The sequence below is a fragment of the Carassius gibelio genome, chromosome B9, assembly GCF_023724105.1.
Source record: "Carassius gibelio isolate Cgi1373 ecotype wild population from Czech Republic chromosome B9, carGib1.2-hapl.c, whole genome shotgun sequence".
NCBI classification, from domain to species: Eukaryota; Metazoa; Chordata; class Actinopteri; order Cypriniformes; family Cyprinidae; genus Carassius; species Carassius gibelio.
In genome coordinates, this window is record NC_068404.1 from 24607167 (window position 1) to 24623130 (window position 15964).

At 36.1% G+C, this 15964-nt stretch overlaps 1 protein-coding gene and 1 long non-coding RNA gene across 2 annotated transcripts in view; one reads left to right on the plus strand and one right to left on the minus strand.

The window, feature by feature from the left end:
* Window positions 1–5599: 5599 nt before the first annotated feature.
* Window positions 5600–15964, plus strand: part of LOC127964789 (protein ITPRID2) — a 43768-nt gene continuing 33403 nt past the window's right edge. The window contains exon 1 of the mRNA XM_052565126.1: window positions 5600–5750. The gene's annotated coding sequence lies outside the window, so the exon portion shown is untranslated. The remainder of the gene's footprint in view (window positions 5751–15964) is intronic.
* Window positions 10046–15883, minus strand: LOC127964791 (uncharacterized). The gene is made up of 2 exons (XR_008155137.1): window positions 14384–15883; window positions 10046–11447 (listed from the first exon to the last, which is right to left on the minus strand). It is a non-coding gene; the product is annotated as an uncharacterized LOC127964791 (long non-coding RNA).

Consider the following 15964-nt stretch of genomic DNA (forward strand, 5'->3'; position numbering starts at 1 on the left):
CTGCCTCTACAGTCCCACCCTGCGCCCGTGATTGGCATCTGGCCCCGCCCCTTCCCCCGGCACGCGCCATATGGCCGGCTACGTCAGGAAAACGGCCTCGAGCGTCACGTGATCTCTTCCATTTGTATTCGCCAGAGCTCCGTATTCCGTCCCTTTGTGGCCGAAAGAAAGTGGCCATCTGTCGCCAGTTAGAGACTCCGTGGACCTGTTTGTACCCGCAGGATGGATTAACCCTTTCAAGCGTGGGACACATTCAATCACGACCGGCTCTTTCTTTAGCTAGGATACATCCCGTTGTCTTAATTCCTTATGCGTGTCCATAAATTAGCTCACAATCACTCAGTAGCCTAGGTTTTGTCACTAATTATAAGTGGAAATAGGTCCTGTCTAAAAGAATATAAATACGCCCAAATTATATATAATATGTAAATTCAATCACAAGTATTAGGATATTGTTATATTATTATTACTATTCGTACTTTTTATTATCTGACTTTAGCCTACTGGGCCTATTTTTAAAAACATAAATAAATAAAACAATCGAATTTTATGCTGAATTACAATATGATTTTTGAGAAATGTGTGGTTTGTTGGGGTGGATTCGTCGCTAATCTTTTACAAAGATCTCGTGATATTGATTGTAAACGGTGATTGCAAAGTCTGGCTCGAGACCCCGGTAATGAGTCCCCCTCTTTTCAACGCTGGTCGGTCGGCACGCGAGTCACACGCGTACTGACAAAAAGCCTGTTTCACGCCTCACTAACCTGATCCAGCGTCCGAAATCTGCTGGTTTCTATTCAATTTAATATCATTGCCAATCCAACCCCCCTACAAAAAGATAGACCAATGTGATGACCGTTGAAAAGCGAGGACATAAATGAGGCAATAACTACAATGGCATTTAAACGCATGTGGAGCAGTTGTGCTTTGAGGAAATTACCCTAGGCCTGCTATATTTTTCCCCTGGAATTATTTAAACAGCTGACAAAGTAACCTTTTCACTGTAAATATGGGTGCATGATCTAATCATGTATCAATTAATCACGTATTTGTTAGTTTTGAGAGCATTTAATATATTGACCAATTTATTTTTGCGATAGAATCAGTTCAGAAAAAAATCTTAATATCAGACCACCGAACATAGCATATGCATAAATAGGCTAAGTGTAATTTAGGCTTGCTCAGCTTTGAATATGTCAACTTCATAAGAGCATATTAAATATTTTTTGCATTCATGTATTCCATTTGTTCCGTTGAGGTAATGCAATTATTTTTGTGCTCTCCAAGTCTTGCTCTCGTCTCTATCCTTCCCATGCTGTTTGTTCATGCGTGGAAAATATTTCATTTCCATTGTTTGCTTTTCTGTGATTATCTCTCCTGACATCTGTTAATGGCCTACCGCAGACATTTGAGAACCAGGTAACCGTGAAGTGTCCACGAACACTCATGGGCTCTGAGTGCTGCTAATCTTTCTCATAAAAATCGACAAGTTTGCGCCGGTCAAAGGTCCGAAAGGAAGCCGTCTGTTTGCCTGTGAGTGTATCTCGCTGTTGCCATGCAAACCAAGAGACGTGAGGAGAGTGATTTCAGCACCTCTGACAGCAACTCGATTTAGTTCATGCTGCTTTTGCAGTCCTCGTTTCTTCAGCATCCCACACACTGGCACTTTTCATTTGATCTGCTATTAGTACAATTTACAGGCATAAAAATATACAGAGTATGATGTCTTATTACATTGCTTTGCACATACTGATATTTTCTCTGACTTAAATCTGAGGTGAATAAATAAAGGGCTAAATGTCAGATTATTGCTTAAGCTGATATATAAAATAATGTATTTATTCAATGACTTTGAGTAAAATATCGTAATTAATAGGGCAATTCTAGTTCGCTTGACGCCCTTAGCACAATTATCCAACTGTCACATCATTATTTTTTCTCGAATCTGTGCTAATCTACAACAACTATTTATATATTCATGTGGCGTCGGATACAAACCGAGAGCCTTGCTACGGTTACCGGCAAAGACGATTTGTTCGTGAACTTGTATTCTATCTTTTGAATAAATAAATAAAAAAACCCGGCTATGCTATAGCCTATTAAAACAACAACAACAACTACAACATTCTATCCGGTATTTAAAGAACAGAAGTAGGTCGCGTTCTTTAAGCTTCCTGTAAGCTTCCGCTCTCGACACGATATGAGGTCACCCCAATTATATTTATTAATTATTTGACCTTTAAGGCCCTCTGCTTAAACCAGCAGACCTTTCCTCAGACTGGAACAGTGGATTCAAACCAAATCTCTCTCTGCTTGTATGGCTCTCCCGACTGAATAAAGCCCTATCTCTTATTTCATTGCGAGTTGCTCTAATTACTTATGCAAAAATGCAGATTTGTATTAATTAGTTTGTCCGCTGATTAGTTCTGTGGTATTTTGGCGCAATAAATCATGCAGAGGCGCTCGTTTTGGCTGGTGACCCATCTGTGCAGCTCTGTGGATTCAGTGTTTCTCTACTGTAGTTCAAGAACTCGTTCGGGATGCAGGTAAGGCCACCTGCTGCACACTCGAGGCAGTCTGCTGCACGCTTCAACAGCATTTCAATTCACACACATTTAACAAGAAAATAAACGGCTAACAGGGGTAAAATCATTTCCTTTAACAAGTCGTTAATTTTGTATAGCCTAATAAAAAACATCAGTAGGCCTCGCCATATCATAGCTTATAAAAACACATAATTATAGCAGGCTATTCATCTTTAAATAATCATGTGCATTCTAATGAAATAATTTTTATTAATGTTGTATTAAAGTGATTGTATAAAACATTTGTATTCATGTTTAACAAAAACATTCTTTGTATTATTTAGCAATCATTTATGGAATTAATTGCCAGTGTATTAAATGAGCCTAGCTATTTAAATAGATACAAACAACTCCCTTATTATATTTAAATGTACTGTAAATATATTATATTATTTAAAATGCTTATAAGTCAACGCATTTTACGTTTAATATTCTGGTATGTTTACTTAGGAACCCTGTGTGTGAGATCGGAAGAGTCTAAATATGGTCACGAGCGCCATCTTCTGATTAAATGGAGAAACTACACTGAAAAAAAGGCAAGTAACACTCAAGTAAATGTGAAAAATGAAAATAGACTTGAAATAGTGTTTTTCTTGTACAATGTAATCTAATGATTTAATTTATTTCTATTTTTATTAAGTAAAAAAAATCCTACAATTTATTCTCTTTTTCAAAATATCAAATTTATTTCACAAATTTTCAAAAAGAATACTTTATAATAATTCATAAAAAACATAAATAATAATAATAATAATTATATATATATATAATATTCTTCAAGAAATCTACTTGCAAAGTACTGTTAAATATTTTAGGCACTTTTGTGAAATAAAGATGCTGTCAAAAAGAATGTCATAAATAGATTTTGTTTATCAATCAACTTTTATTAACTAAATTAAATATCTGCAAAACATCCTTTGCGTTTAAAGCAGTTTTTGCCTGAGGTAACATAGTTTTTCAGGTAGTTTTGCAGGTCTCTTGAAGCATCTTGGAGACGTTGCCACAGTTCTTCTGGATTGAGTCTGTCTCAGTTTGTTCTGTTTCTTCATGTCATTCCAGACAGACTGATGATGATGAGATCACATCTCTGTGTGGAGCACTAGCTGTTGTCAGACTCCTTGTGCAAACAAAAATCTCTCTGGATTATTGCAATTAATGGCAAAATGAATGTTTGGAAATGTAATAATAACTGACTTAAACCCATTTTTAGCTGGTCAAAATACTAGTGTTCTTATAATTTTGGCCAACACCGTATATATTTGTCCTGTAAACACAGTTCAAGCTTATACTGATACTGAAATTAATTGATTGTAATTTTAAAAGCGCTTTAGAGGTGTGTGTTACATAAGAGTGCACTGCTAGAACAAACAAGCATTTTCAAAATTTGGCTTTTAACTGAAAACCTTACTAAACCTTACTAAAAGTTTTTAAGATATAGGTGTAGTCCATGTGTGACAACTAGCTCTGGCCTACCCTACCTCAATAATCGTGAACACCCGTTTACCACCTGTTAAATACCTACTGGGTTTTTACCTCGCAAGCAAAAAAATGTAAAGGTCTTCAGCATTATTTGGGCAGTTCAAAAATTCTAGCAAACTCATGCAGTTCTGCAGTTTTATAGCATATGTTGCCTTTTCCACGAGTAGTGCTTTACCTTACATTTAAGATTAAATCTACCCAGAACTGTAAATACAACGTATATTATGTTTTTAAGGGGGCAGATAATATATTCTACTCATATATCATATTTGGAAACATTTAGGATTCATAATATCAAATGGATACTCATTGTTGTGCACCTCGGAGATATACTGCTTCAGAAATCCTGACAGTGGTCCATAAATCAAGTTGTAACCATCCACTGGGTAATAACATGAACACAATACCTCTTCCCATCTGTTTTATGGCAAAAGAACAGTAATTAAGATTCCACTGAGAAAAGTTGGCAATACAATTGAATTGAATTAGCTATAACAAATAGGCATCACATTTGCAACGTTTTTTTATTATTAATAATTTCTTGTGAATTATTCTGGAGCACTTAACATAGACTGAAATAATTACATTACAGATGTTTTAAAATATTTCTTCCCTTCTAGAAACACAGCATAGTGTGTTATTCTGTTGGCGAATAGCTCTTATAACAGCTCGAGGGGTGTTGTAAATCAGCTGTCTCCCTTTCAGCAGTAGATTTTATACATTGACCCTCATGCAGGGTAGTGAATAAGATACATTGTGGTTTTATAGTCTCATGGTTAGATGTCTATCACAGGTGCCTCATCACAGCTGCATTGCTTGGTGAACCACTTCCCCGCCTTGCTCACCAATGAAACTTCCTTTTTAGTTCATCAATACATTCACAGACATCTGTTTTTGTCTGTATGACATTAAAGGTTTCATGCCCTTTCTCATAAAGATACATTAACTTTATTTATCCTTAAAGCTATCTTGTTAAAAAGTCAACAACCAAACAGCCAGACCTAAAACAAAATCTGAAAATGAATATTATACTTACATTCATAACTTCAAAGCATTAAAATTCATTAATGTATTTACTAGTCTAATATTAATCTTGCAGAGTGCTCAGGTGACACTTTCACTTTCAAACACACACACACACACACAAGCACACACACACACACATACACACACACACACACACACACACACACACACACACATATATATATATATATATATATATATATATATATATATATATATATATATATATGTATGTGTATATATATATGTGTGTGTGTGTATGTATGTAATGTGTGTGTGTGTGTGTGTGTGATATAGATAGATAGATCTTTCTCCTTCACATTCTTTCAATTTCACGTTCAGTCTCAGATCTTTCTGAGTGAAAATTGTTTGTACGCCATTTTTTCCCCAGTGTAATACTCAGACTTCACACTGCAGATGTCAAGTGTGACAGCTCAGTTTTGGATCAGGTAGGAACGGTGCACTGCTTATCATCTTCCAGCAGGTTTCAGGCCAGGCATATTTTTGGGCTCCGTCTCGCCCATGTTGTTACTTTTCACTCTTTTTTCCGGAAGCGGAAGCATTGTACTTGAAGTTTTGGAATAGTTTTGGCAGATGATTCAGTGCACTAGATACTTTCTAACTATCCGCGTGCGATCATCATCACGTCCCGTTGAGATGGTAAGATGTGTTTTTCTGTTATTTCTCTAGTGTTTGTGTTTAATCTTGCGCGCTCTCCTGTATTTGTTGCTGGATTGATGTTGTTTTACACGCAGATGCTTACTGAAAGACAGACATTTAAGCGCTCTTGCTAGTTTAATGCGTAATATGGCGTTTCAGCACGCTCGCGTTCATTTCTAAAGTTTATTTACAGAGTCTAATGGAGTTGTTTTGCATGCGCGTGTGAATGAAACGCTATATTAGTATTAATATTTGCAAAAGCAAAGTAAAGGGGACTTTTGCGTTGTAATGAATGGGCTTTTAGGTTCGGCGAACAGTTTTACAACTAATCGGATGACGTTGCAATGATTTCCCCCCTTTTTTTTCTTGAATGCCTCCTTTGGCTGATACGGATGATCATGGATAGGTTAGTGGGTCATGTCCGTGTCACCTGCTGCACCCTCTTGCATATGTCTAGAAAGCGACCACCTGTTAAGTTTATAGCCTCTTCAGATACTCCTTGTTTGCTTGAGTTTTTGTGATGTTTATAGGAATGATAATTACATGCTATTCAAAGATGGAGATATCTCTCTTTTTACATTCTTGATCCATTGCTAATCAGGTTAGGTGACTAGAAGAAAATCTGAACTCATTTAGGGCCACCCAAAGCTCTCACCTGAAGTGGTTTAGGCTTTGTGATTGTTTTACGTTATGTTGACCATCCCAGATTGCATCCTTTTTTTCTTTTCTTTTTTTGAAAAATGTATTTTATTTGATGCTTTGTGCTGTTAAAACAAGCTCTTTTTTTGGTTTAGTGTCTCAAACTTTTTCTGAAGTTGGACCAACTGAACAGCACAAAAAACCTTAAACACTTAACATCTAGAACAGTTATTCTTACATAATGTAAAAATAAGTTTGTAAAATACATTATTCAATGAAAATAGCCTTACTTTTACGAATGCATAATGTTTCTGAAAGTTGGATCCAACATTTTCGTACACTGACATGTTATGTTAATTAAGTGAGACAACTAAAGCAGTTGATCATTAATTATTTTTGATCTGTTATTTATTTTTATGAGTTAAACACTTGATTCATTAAATGTTGGTGCCCCCTATCAATTTTAATTATGTTATGTAAATTACTGTTCAAAAGTTTACAGTCAGTACATTTAATCAGCAATGATGCATTAAATTTACCAAAAGTGACAGTAAAAAATGAACACTGAAGACTGGAGTAATGATGCTGAAAATTCAGCTTTGTCATCACTGGAATAAATTACATTTTAAAATGTATCAAAATAAAAAACCTTTATTTTAAATTATATTAATATTTGTCTATTAAAATTTTTACTGTATTTTTTGACAAATAAACACAGCCTTGGTGGACAAAGTGGTATTTCAAAAAGTAAATTTTTACTGACTGTAATAAAAGTGTAGGCAAGCTTTAGGGCATACTATCAATTCATACAATTGTGTCTTTAACAGACCGCTCTGACGCATAGTTACACGCACACTGTCACTGTAAACTGGCATGTCAATCATCTTGTCATAGATAACATCCTTCACATTTCATTTAACTTCCTTCCATATTGGAGAGAAATGAAGTAGCAAGTTTATCTTCCAGTCGCTAGTCTTTATGAAGAGAGCTCTGCTTATATATTTTTTGCATAATGATGCATTTAAAAGTTAATGGGCAAATGGATGTTTATAAAAGTTCAAATTGCTGTTCTAGATGCAATATCCTAACATAGATAGCAGGTTAAATGTTTAGTGATTATTAGTAACTCAAACCCCTTTATCTAAACCTTTCTACTTAACCGTCGGTCGCTCACATCCGCCATGTTTGTAGTTTTTTTTTAAAGTTTTTGTTAATGTTTTGTAGTTCTGAACCAAATCTTTCGTCGAAGTGCAATGGATTGTAGGTAGTGTTAACCATCAGTGTGTGCACGGATCCACACTTCAACAATCTACCTGTAATTGTAGAGACACAGGGACTGTCTCTTGAAAGAAAGAGTCAACTCTGAATAATTGAAACAAGTTGTTTCATAGTAATGTCAACCTGAAATATTAGCATATTGCCCGTCCATTTGTTGGTCTTTTCTCGTTGGTCTGAATGAAAATGCAAATTCATTCTTTACCACTAGTTATAAAATAACGGTTTCTCCGGTAACGGTATACATAAAGTAGCACTGCGCTTACAAACGCTGCTTCATCAGGCATGATGAAATTAAAATGAGACCAATCTGACCAATCACCGCAAATTAGCATTACGCAAAGGAGGGGTTTGGAAAAATGAATAATCGAGTGAATCGTTTGGGAGTTGTTGAGCAATTAAAAATAAATTAATATTAAAATACAAAGAAAGTTTTTGGGCGTTTAAGTTTGACACTTATTAATTTTTGAACTGAAGCTTTAGTGCTTTTAACCATTGCCAGGACTTCCTAGTTAAGTTTAGTTTAGTGGCTCTCTAGTCTCCTTAAAAGTTCATTCCACTGTCTCATGTTCGTGACTTTTATGTGAATATTAAAAGTAGGGCAGTTCTGTTCTATGCAAACATAAAAGCAGGAGTGCTGTCTTCTGGGTGTCTTCAGATAACACTGGTCAGGTGTAAACACAGCTGACGTGTGTGTGTGTGTGTGTGTGTGTGTGTGTAAAAGAGTGTTTGAGCAAACAAGAGATACTGATGTGTATTTGCAGAGATAACACGGCTGAATCCGTGTTGTCGCATGATTCACTGCATTCCTGCCACAGGGAGAGACCATGTTAACAAATTCTTAAAGGAAAAGTTCCTCCAAAAGAAAGAAAAAACATACCTCTGTAGATTTACAATTATAGGGATAGCCTGAAATTGAAGCCGTCATTCACTGGAAGAGCTCTGAAATCTCATTTGTGGTTCTGTTACTCAAACTCACTGCATTGCAATTAGTAACATTTCCATTTGAGTGAGCTATCTCTTTAACAAGAGAAATCAGCATTAGTGGTTGGAAAAGTAAGCCAAGTTTTTGTGTTAACAGGTCTCAAGTTGCTTCTCGTGGAATATGTGTCACGTTAACTAAACAAAAGGTGCGGCTCTGTTTTCCTAAGTACTGTTATTTACAGTGGGAAGTTAGATTATATTATAGTGAACAATTTCCATTTTGAAACGGTCACTGCAACTATATTGCATTTCCTTCCCAGATCTAGATGCCATCTAGTTTAGTTTGGCATAATGCCTGTTGTTTCAGATCCAAGGAACAATTTACAGCTATCAACTGTAATTTTCCCATATAAGACATGCAAAACTGTTGTTATGCGCCAACTGCTGATGCTGCTTTATCTTTACATGATGAAGAAGGAAGTCTGTAACACAGAACGAAAGCAGGTGAGAAGGTTTTCTGGTGCATTTTAGCAGCCGTCTGTCTCATGCTTTGCTTCACTTAAGAGAGCTATCTTACAAATAGTAAATGAGTCCTAGTAATAGTTAATGAGTCCTAAATTGTTTGTTTTTCCCTTTTCAGAAAAACAAACCAATATGAATGCTATCAGGGGCTTTGTCCACAGGAAATGAATTCAGCTAGGGGCCTGAAACAGACCCGGCTTATTGAAACCTCAAGAGAAAGGCTTCAAAGATACATGAGGGAAATGACACTGTTGTGTTGTACAGTTTACATCACTCACTCAATAGTTGTTAGTAAGATGAGGGTTTGGTGAATAATTCATAAACCCAAATGGTATGACTACAACACAGAATTTTTTTTCTTTTTGGATGTATTGAAATTGAAAGGTTTTTGTTTAATGGCCAGTCTGTCATAAGTCATGATTTGCCACTTATGTTATTTCTAGTCAAATGTAGAAGGAGTGATATTCCTGTTTTGGGTAATTATGCTATTCATATTTGAATGCTGTGTATGGACAGTACATTTTATTATAGTATTTACTAATCTTTGTTAGTTTTAGTTAATGAAGATAGTCATTCATTGTTAGGTTGTGTCAATTCAAAGTGCACGACTAACTAATGTTAAGCACAACTTTTGATTTTAATAATGTATTAGTAGATGTTGAAATTAACATTAAGATTAATAAATGCTGTAGAAGTATTATTCATTCTTAGTTCACGATAACTAAAGTAGTTAACTAATATTAACTTATGAAACTTATTGTAAAACAGACGATTTTATACCTCCTTTACTGTGGGACTAAAGCTTATTGCTTTTAAATGTGCTTGCATTAAAGGGATAGTTTATCTGAAAATGAAAATTCTCTCACTATATAGTCAACCTTTTTGTCATTCAAAACCTGTGTGACTTAACTTCTTTGAAATGTATACAAGAAATGTTTGGAACACATTGTTTTTTTATTGTCCATACATTGACAGTCAATGGAGCTCAGTTTTGTGTGGACACAACTGATGACAGAATTTCATTCATGTGTAAACATTCGCATTAATGTAATTTAGGGCTGTAACAAACTATTATTTTGATAATCGATTAATCTGAAGATTATTAGTATGATGATTTGATGATTAATTCACTGATTAATCAGTAGTCTTTTATTATTCAGCCTTTGCAATTAGTTTAAATATTGTGTTATACATATTCTAACAAACAAATAAAGCTTTTGAAAATCATATTATTACAGTTATTATACAATTAATTATACAAATAAATGTATTTGGCACAAAATGAGATGACAAAGAAACTCTCTCAATCACCATTTAGTTGAAAAATGCACTGAATGACATCATTCTGACTGACATCTTTTGTGAGTCATATGGATATGAAACAAAATAGAGGTAAGTGATGACGAGCCCTTTATTTTGGATAAACTATTTTATTCAAGCACAACCTTCAGAACATAATCTCTCTTAAAATACCTTATAGGGTAATGATAATCAAAACCGTCCTGAGCTAGTTTCTGCAAACCAAACTTTCACTTTAATTAAATATAAAAAAAATATATTTTATCATTAGCTAGCTCTACACTGGAGAGCTGCTTTATAACAGAAAATCAGGTTGTAATTCTAACTGAAAGCGACACTGACTCTGTTTTTTTTTTTCATACTGTATTAATACTGTATTTTTATGTTTAATACTGTATTTAAGCTGAGTGATTTAAGGCTATATATTGTATAAATTACTATATAAATTAGTCAAGTCACCTTTATTTATATAGCGCATATAATGTATAATGTATTTAAACAAAATACATTGCGTCAAAGCAACTGAACAGCATTCATTAGCAAAACAGTGTGTCAATAATGCAAAATGACAGTTTAAAGTTAGTTCATCATTGAATTCAGTGATGTCATCTCTGTTCAGTTTAAATAGTGTCTGTGCATTTATTTGCAATCAAGTCAACGATATTGCTGTAGATGAAGTGACCCCAACTAAGCAAACCAGGCGACAGCGGCAAGGAGCCAAAACTCCATCGGTGACAGAATGGATAAAAAAACCTTGGGAAAAACCAGACTCATTTGGGGGGCCAGTTCTCCTCTGACCAGACGAAACCAGTAGTTCAATTCCAGGCTGCAGGAAAGTCAGATTGTGCAGAAGAATCATCTGTTTCCTGTGGTCTTGTCCTGGTGGTCATCTGAGACAAGGTCTTTACAGGGGATCTGTATCTGGGGCTCCAGTTGTCCTGGTCTTCACTGTCTTTCAGGGATGTAGAGGTCCTTTCTAGGTTCTGATCCACCATCTGGTCTGGATACGTACTGGATCCGGGTGACTGCAGTGACCCTCTGTGAACCATTCAGGGCGTTATAAGTAATAAGCAATATTTTATAATCTATACGATGTTTGATAGGGAGCCAGTGCAGTGTTGACAGGACCGGGCTAATATGGTCATACTTCCTGGTTCTAGTAATTTTGGACTAGCTGTAGTTTGTTTACTAAGCGTGCAGAACAACCACTCAATAAAGCATTACAATAATCTAACCTTGAGGTCATAAATGCATAGATTAACATTTCTGCATTTTACATTGAGAGCATAGGCCGTAATTTAGATATATTTTTGAAATGGAAAAATGCAGTTTTACAAATGCTAGAAACGTGGCTTTCTAAGGAATAGAATGCGATCAAATAGCACACCTAGGTTCCTAACTGATGACGAAAAACTGACAGAGCAGCCATCAAGTTTTAGACAGTGTTCAATAGGGCTGCACGATGTGTTGTTTAAGCATCAATATCGCGATGTACGAATCCACGATAGTCACATCGCAGGATGTGCGATGTAGGCTGTCGTAGTTGATCTGTTATTCATTAACTGTACGGGCCAGCTGCTCCCCGGCCCTTGACGAATGTGATTCGTGGATTAATTGCACATCTTAACCATCATAGAGTGAAAGTTTATCATTGACAGGACTGAAAAACACATGCAAGTTTAACAGGGCAGAGAGAGAGAGCGCGAGAGAGACACAGAGAGCGTGCGCGAGAGAGACAGACAGAGAGAGAGAGAGAGAGAGAGAGAGAGAGCGCGAGCGAGCGAGAGAGAGAGAGAGAGAGAGAGAGAGAGAGACAGAGGGAGAGCATGCGCAAGAGAGAGAGAGTGAGCATGAGCGAGAGAGAGAGAGAGCGACCGCTGTCTTGCTCTCTCTCCCTCGTGCATATTAATCAATTGACACGATGGTGTCGATGTTTAAATCATTTAAAATGAGAATGTAAGTGTGCTCACACCATTTTTGTTTGTAAGAAAAAATCGCAATATATGTCGCAGAAAAATAAAATATCGCAATGTCATTTTTTCCCAATATCGTGCAGCCCTAGTGTTCAAGGTTATTACATGCAGAGTTTTTAGGTCCTATAATTAACCTCTGTTTTTTTTCTTCAGAATTTAGCAGTAAGAAATTACTCGTCATCCAGTTTTTTTATATCGACTATGCATTCCATTAGTTTTTCAAATTGGTGTGTTTCACCAGGTCGCAAAAAAATAGAGTATCATCAGCATAACAGTGAAAGCTAACACCATGTTTCCTGATGATATCTCCCAAGGGTAACATATAAAGCGTGAAAAGTAGCGGCCCTAGTATTGAGCCTTGAGGTACTCCATACTGGACTTGTGATCAATATGTGATCAATATGTGATCGATATGATGCATCTTCTTTCACTGCTACAAACCTATGGTGGTCATATAAGTACGATTTAAACCATGCTAATGCACTTCCATTAATGCCAACAAAGTGTTCAAGTCGATGCAAAAAATGTTGTAGTCAATTGTGTCAAACGCAGCACTAAGATCCAATAGAACTAATAGAGAAATACAACCATGATAAGGTGATAAGAGCAGGTCATTTGTAACTCTAAGGACAGCAGTCTCAGTACTATGATATGGTCTAAATCCTGACTGGAAATCCTCACATATACCATTTTTCTCTAAGAAGGAATATAATTGTGAGGATACCACCTTTTCTAGTATCTTGGACAGAAAAGGGAGATTCGAGATTGGTCTATAATTAACTAGTTCTTTGGGGTCAAGTTGTGTTTTTTTTTTTATGAGAGGCTTAATAACAGCCAGTTTGAAGGTTTTGGGGACATATCTTAATAACAATGAGGAATTAATAATAGTCAGAATAAACGTGACTTCACTGGAGTACCCAACTGCAGAGTTTGTGCAAACATCCAAATATGTTTTATACTGCTGCTTTCACACCACGGCCAGTTTTTGTTGTATTTATTATTGAGAAGAAAGCGTGCAGCATATGTTTACATAATCTTCCAAACGCCACTCAGCAGCTTCAGGGTCCGTTCTGCGTTTGCTCTGAAGTGCTGTCTTCTCTTGAATTGCATCTAGGAGGGCTAAATTACAGTCTTTCACTACAGCGCCACACTGGTCAAACTGTGTTATTGCAGCCTAACATTACGTCATTTGAGATCAAACGACTACTCAACAACAAAAATATTTGTCAACAACGTAATATTTAGCCCCTAAAATGTGAGTTTTATCAAAGCAACCCTGTCAAAAAACTTATATTTTAAGCCCGGGAAGCAATTTTTTGGGGAACCTCCTGTAAATGCAAATGGGCTAGTTTTGGACTAGTTTTGAGAAGCAACTGGTCAGGATTTGTTGTGAAAACCTGGCAACCCTGATCTGAATGCATGTGCTGGAGATATGCTTCTAATTACAGGAGCGTCTTTGCTGATGAGATGTGCATAAAAATCGCATTCGATTTTTTTGCACAGCCTTATTATCTACAGTTTCCAGTGATGTTAAAAATTACTCCTCTAATCATGATTTAAAGTTTTATGATGACATTTAAGCTTTGACATTTGTTTTTTTGTTTTTCTCCCTTTCAAAGCTTGAAATTCATGTGAAAAAGCTGCCATTAAATATTCATTACTCGTACTTCTGGCAGTGCTCTAGGCGATTCTGCGTGGAGCATCTAAGAGTAGCTGGAATGAAAAGCAGTGAGCTCATAAATCCATCAGGACTATGTGTTGAGATGTTTACAGTGCTGTTCTGAAGAAGCGTGGTAGTCTGATGGATCTCGCATTGGTTTATCTCATCAACTCCCTCCTATTGCTTTCCATATTTCTTTCATAATCAGATCCTTAGCCAAGGTCTAGTTGCCTGGGATTCCAGCCAGCCCTCCTCTGGGTCCCATGTCAGTGCTATTCATCACAAGGGTGTGTGTGTGCGTTTGTAATGTTATGAAAAAATAAAAGATTATTATTACTCACTTAAGCTTGACTCTGTGAGGTGCTGGAAGTCAGAGATTTCTACTGAAAGGTATGAAATTGGAGCCGCACCTGTTTCTGACTGAATCTCAGTGTCTGTTGTGCTAGCATGCTAACGGTAACACCCTGGGCGCTCCATATGTTTGTTTCACACTACGCAAATTGAAACCCTGGGAACCACTGACCTTGTTCAGGCTAATGATTAAACGGTTTTATCATAATGCTGGTACATGGTGTGTCTCTGTGGCTGGAACAGGCAGGCAATGAGGAGGCCCGGGCTTGTATAATCAGTTTTTTTTTGTACGTTGCTTTTCTATTCTGCCTTTTTGGGTCATTGTTACAGTGCTACAGATCTGATACAGCTCTTAAATAAGGAAACAATTTGGCTTGGGAACTGAAATCTGTTTCTGTTATTTCATTTCTTTACTGTGTTTTACCAATTAAGTGTAATCTATCTCATAAGCAAATGACTCTTCTGAGCAGATTCTGTTTTAATGAATCAATCTAGGACCATTCAATTATTAGTTTGGATCAAGTCGGTTTAACCTAATTTATTTATTTTTTCTGCAACTAAGCATCTAATAAAATTTTTGGTCGACCAAGCCTCTTCTGATTGACTAACGGTTAGTTGTATTATTGGCAGCCCTAGTCAAAACAGCTCTGGACTTGGTGCATGTCTTTACTTGCATCATGTCCAACCCAAAATAATCCAAGGACTATTATGGTATTATGTGTACTAAAGTGGTATGACACTTGAATTAGAATAGTTAATTGTTCACAGAATGTTGCTTAATTAAATACTTAACATTAAAATCCTTACCAGAAAATACAATTTCCTTTGAAATCAGCATATTAGAAATCATTCTAATATGCTGACTTGATGTTCAAGAAAACATTTCTTATTATTATCAACAATGAAAACAATTGCACTGCTTGATATTTTGGTGGAAACCGCAATGTATTTTTCTCAGGATTCTTTGATTAATAGAAAGTTCAAAAGAACAGCATTTAATAAAAAAATATATATATGTATAACGTTATACCTAAATCTATTTACTGTCACTTTTGATCCGTTTAATGCATCCTTTCTGAAAAAAAAAGGAAAAAAACTATAAAATAAAAAGAAATACTAAAATAAAATCTTTTGAATTATACAATCAGTTATTGTTGAAGTAGGCTACTAAAAAAATCATTAAGGTTCCTCAACTGTTAAGAAACAATGTCGTTTGGCTTCATTTTTGCTATAAGATGCATGATGGCAGTGGTTCACAGACCTTGAGGTATGTTGTTTAAGGTCTAAGATAATTGAACTAACTTCACTGCATTACAAGAACTGTGTTGATTGTGTAGGTTACGTTAGGTTATTATTAGGTTACATCATCAGCTCTCCAAACGCAGATGACGTCCCACATCTCCCATCTCATTTCTTGGGTGGTAGAGTAGCTGTGACAGAATGTCCTGTTGCTTTTGCCACTTGTAAAGTATTAAGATCTGTCAAATGGTTTGTTTGACCTTGTGCGTTACCCTGGCACCCCCTTCTCTCTTTTACCCTTGCTCACTTCCAAGCTCCAGGACACAGTGTCT